The following is a 5,601-nucleotide window of genomic DNA, read 5'->3' as shown; positions in this document are numbered from 1 at the left end:
GTACACTTTATTTCTATTATCGCACTGTAATATATAATGGAACAATTATACAATTTTCCATAATGTAGAATCAGTGGGAACCCTGAGCTTGTTTTCCTGCAACTAAATGGTCCTATCTGGGAGTGATGGGAGACAGTGACAGATCATCAGGCATTTGATTTTCATAAGAAACATGCAACCTAGATCCCTTGCATGCACAGTTCACAACAGGATTCGTGCTTCTATGAGAATCTAATGCTACTGCTGATCTGATAGGAGGTAGAGCTCAGGCAATAATGCGAGCATTATGTAGCAGCTGTAAATGCAGGTGAAGCTTTGCTCACTTGCCTGCTGCTTACCTCCTGCTGTGCAGCCTGGTTCCTAACAGGCCATGAGCCACTGTGGTCCTGGGGGTTGGGGACACCTGTTCTAGTGGATTCCCTGGGGGTGTCTAATTCTCCATCTTCCCTGAGTCCTTGTCGCTCAGCATTTTTTGAGATTACATGATATCCCTCACAATAAGCTTCTTTTTCCCCCTTAAACTTCATTGAATAATTTCATTGCTTATACTTCTCTCAAACTGAACAACTCATATATTTAAAAACTGTTTACTTTCTTGTTTTTTATCCCATCTCACTGACACCTCTCTTATGTTTCCTACTCATCTATGTTACTTCTTAATGCAGACTTTTTTGGGCTAAATCTTTGAACCCCTTCTCTTTTATATCTGAACTTTCTTCCTTGGTAGTGTCATACAGTCTCATGATTTTTAATAACATCTATGTAAGGATAATTCCACAGTTTATATCTGTACTCCAAACCTCTCCCTTAACCTCCAGACTCATACATCCCAATGCCAGTTCATTCTCTCCATTGCTAAGTTCAGAATACATGTTGATTGTAACATTTCCAAAACCAGACTTTCAGTGTATTTCCCACAGGTCTTCCCGTATGGTTAATAATAATTCCGTCTACTTGGAATGATCCACACTGCTCCTCTTTCTCTGAAACCCTATATCAAAAGTGTCAACAATTTCTTTGTGGTTACCTTGAAGATACACCCTGACTCTGACCACTTCTTACCACTTCACTGTTTTTACTCTTAGTGCATTCTAGCATCATCTCTTGCCTGGTTTTTCCAATAGTCTTTTTTAAATTTTATTTTCATTCTTGTTTCTGTTCAGGCTACCCAGCAAAGCAGCTAAGATAGGTTTACTATTATGTGCAAAATGGACATGAGCTTTGGCAATCTATTATTCATAACAATGGTTAATATCTACAGAATGCTTACAAGATGGCAAGCATTATTCTAAATATTTAAATCTAAAAAATAATTCATTTTATCTGCATAGTAACTCATTGAGTCAGCTGCTCATTATTATCTATTTAATTATGAGAAAACTGAGGCCCAGAAAAACATAATTTGCCCAAACCACTATTATAGGAAATGGCAAATAAAAGATTTCAATCAAGTTAAATTGACTCAGAGAATGCCGTTGACCACTGTGAGATTTAAGGGTCATTCTGCTATTTCTGAACCCTAATTCAAAAACTGTAATGTTAGTAAACCCACACACACAGACACACACACACACACACACGTACGTACGTGTATATATTGTCTGATTTCTCACTAGGAAATAAAATCCTAATACTACTATTAATATTGTCAAAATTTACTAATTGAACATCTAAGTGTCAGACAATTTACCAGACCTTAAAAGTGTTCCCTAATCCTCAAAAAAACAAAGAAAAAGTGGATCATTTTAATCCTATTTTATTGAAAGGAAATCTAAGGACTGGAGAGACTAAGTAACACACTGATGACCTTTATAGGCACTTAATAAATATTAGATATATGTAGTGATAAATCCGAATACATTTATCCATATTTATAAATACACAAATATGCATTACTTGGCTTCATTCTACATATACTCTGAAGCATCTATTGAGTAGTGGCTTGGTGGATCCACTGGTAAATGATGACTTTTTTCTCACGGACTTCTCAAAGCCCATGATTCAAATTTATATTCCTGGCAAAATTAACCCAGATTAACTGACAGGGATCCTTGGGGTTGCTTGAGAATTGTAACCCCACGAAATGTGAAATATGTTCATGACAAGGATTCACTGTGCTATGCTTTTCTGGGCTATGACTATCCCTCTCCACCACTTTGACCTGAGACGTATGTAATAACTGGCTTTTTCTGCCTTTTCTTTTCCACCCCTATCAGTCCATAGGAAATAATCCATTTTGAAAAGATGACGAACGGGAGGCCTTTGAATAAATTAGCATAAATAAACGAAACCAAAACGTGATGAGTGTTGATAATAAGGACTCAGTTGGATTTAACATAAGATGAAGCAACATCCAGAATATGAGGAAATTGGGCTACGGCATCTCTCTTGTTTCTCAGAAATCACAGCAGCTCATGTCAGCCATTTACTGGCACCAAATACCTTCTTTCAGGAAAAGTATCAAATGTAGCCAGCATTTTACACGTGTACTATTTTCTTATTTTAAAAATCCATAGCCCTCTTAAGAAATAAAATTAATATTAAATATTCCATTGGCTGAATCCCATGCAGACACTAATGGGAATCTGAAGGGAGCCTTTCTTTGAGTAAGCAGTCTTGAGTGATTTTTTTTTTCTTTTAGTAACATTAAAACATATGGATCTGGCTCTCCTCTCTTTCTCTTCTATGTATCTATCTTATCTGAATATGGTAAGATAAAATATGAATGGATATGTTCAGAAAATTCATGAAAAAGTGGACAGTAGGCTCCACTTCTAAAAAACCTCATCATCCTGCAGCCATAATATAAATTAAAGCAAGCATCAACATTAAATTTGAACTCCATTGTAATGGTATATTGCCTGCTAACTTCATCTCTCATCTCTGCTAGTTCACCCTATTATTTGTAGTGCCTCCCTTGTATTTATTTCATCAATATTATTACTCATTGTCATTAATTATCCATTGTAACTAATAATTATTAAGAAACAACCAGACAGTGCTAGTTCCTTTCCAGCTTGCAAGCCACCTTGATATTTCCATCTTTTATGCTGTACATAAGTCTAACCAGACTTTCTGACTTTTTTTCAAAGCTCTTTAGGGCCAAAGCTAACAATTATCCCCAGTAAATTTTGTCCTTTCTCTGATAGACTATTTTTTAAATTAATCAAGTGTTAATTTGAACTACTTTCTGTTATTCTGAGTTACAGGCAACTCTACTCAAGTTAATGTCCCGTATCAATTGTATGAGCATACTTTTATCATTTTATTGAGTTCACAATCAAATATAAAATAATTGCATGTGTTGTAGGAGCATTTGCTTTCAAAGAAGAGTCAGAGAATATTCCTTTATACAATTATCTTTTTATGTCATACTCACAATTCACCATCAAAACCAGATTAACCTACCTTCATCAAGTTCTTCACGAACTGATCTTCTTGCTAATGCGCCAATGATTAAAATACTGTACTTGTAAATTCTAATAAGTAGTGTAACTTTTTATAAAACTAGATAATCGCCTCTGCTATAATACCAAGTTTGTTAGTGCTCCAATTTTATAGGAAACAGTCAATGGAACTAGGTAGAAATAGGTTGCTATTTTGGCAATTGGCATCATGGTTGACTTCAATCATTCAGAATGCTGTTTCACAAATGAAGGAATTGTCTTATTCTGCATTGTCATAAAGAGCAGAACTGATACTAAGTAGTGACAGACACATGACAGTAGAATTATTTCATTACCCTTTGACTTGTTTCAGAAAAAGTTTCAAGAAATGTATGAAGAACATAGATTTCTCAGAGTATAGTATAATAAGTATATGTAGTTAGTTTTTTGTCAATAAAGATACCCAAGAAGTCACATGAAGAGTACTTGCTGAGAGTTGTTTTAGGGAAAGATATCAAGCTTCAAGATGACAGTTTTACTGAATAGCCTGCGTAGTTCCTTGTAACCCTAGTAACCCATGATTCTATGAAGTATGTCATTTAGATTTCTTACTTTCTATTTTCTCCTATTTACTCTTTACCTTTTGTGATCTGGCTCCATTAATTACTGGTCAACTGAATTCTCTCAGCAAAGAAACTATGCTAGATGGCACTAATGGTCCTAATTCTTCACTCATCCTATAGCTATACTCTGTACTATATGACTTTGCAGTTTCTACCACTATTTCCCTGCCTTTTGACTTTGAGTTTGACCATGTGGATTACTTTTGTTGATGTGATATTAGCAGGCATGGCATTAAAAAAAATCTTAAAAATTTCTGTGTGACTGAGCTTACCTTCTCATGCCCCTGATTTTTTCATGAGAATGACATTTCTGGGATAGTCTACTGGTCCCAGGAGAAAGATGAAAGATGCATAGTGCAGGTTGGAACCATCCCTACTGGATCTGACCTAATCAAGTGCTGCAAAGCTCCATTTCCTGAAAATAAAGTAGCTGACTGATACAAAAGTTGGTACCTGAAAGTGAAGTGTTGCTCTATTAAATACTTAAAATTTGTGGCATGAGTTTGAGAACTAGCTAGTGTTAGAACTAGCCAGTGGGTCGGGTGAGGTGGCTCAAGCTTATAATCCCAGTACTTTGAGAGGCCAAGGCAGGAGGATCACCTGAGGTCAGGAGTTTGAGACCAGCCTGGCCAACATGGTGAAACCCTGTCTGTACTAAAAACACAAAAATTAGCCAGGCATGGTGGCAGGCACCTGTCATCCCAGTTATTCAGGAAGCTAGGGTAGGAGAATCACTTGAACCTGGGAGGCAGAGGTTGCAGTGAGCCAAGATCATACCACTGCACTCCAGCCAGGGTGACAAGACAGAGACTCCATCTCAAAAAAAAAAAAAAAAAAAGAACTAGCCAGTGATATTCCCTCATCACTAGGTCAGTGATGAAAGAACAATTAGAAGAGGCTGGGCAAATGGCAATCCATGTAAAATAGTGATAAAATTAGTAATATTGTCTGTTACAATAACTGGGAAGATAGTACATGTATTTAATGGATTTTTGTACTTGGCTGAGTAAACCCTAAGCAAAATGTTGAAGTATACTCTTGTTTCTTTTGCTTGTGTTTGATATACTACTTTAAGAAAGAGATGAGCTTAGAAAAATACTAATTAGATTGTAGCAAAATTTGGTAAGAATGTAAAGTTTATAACCTGTTGGGATGGAAAGTAAGAGAGGTTCTTATCTCCAACTCTTCTAGATAACAAAAGAAACTTCAATTCTAATAAATTCTGGGGTTGAAGATTAAATCTAGGAAATAGCTGATGTATACATGGTCTCAGAATACAGACTAACAACATGATATGACTGTAGGTTCTTTTGATAAGACTTCTGAAAAATTTACAGTGATACCTAATAGATATTATGGTCACACAGCAGCCCAATATGTCCCAAATATTGTAATTAAGCCTAAACTGTATTATCCTATGTGGTAGCCACTAGCCCACATAGCTGTTTAAATTAGAATTAATTAAAATTTAAAATTTAGTTCATTACTCATACTAACTATATTTCAACATTACTCATACTAACTATATTTCAAGTACTTAGTAGCCACATGTGACTAGTAACTCTCTTTTTTTTTTTTTTTTTTTGAGACGG

This window comes from Theropithecus gelada, chromosome 14 (genome assembly GCF_003255815.1).
Source record: "Theropithecus gelada isolate Dixy chromosome 14, Tgel_1.0, whole genome shotgun sequence".
NCBI lineage: Eukaryota > Metazoa > Chordata > Mammalia > Primates > Cercopithecidae > Theropithecus > Theropithecus gelada.
Note: the sequence above shows the minus strand (reverse complement) of the source record.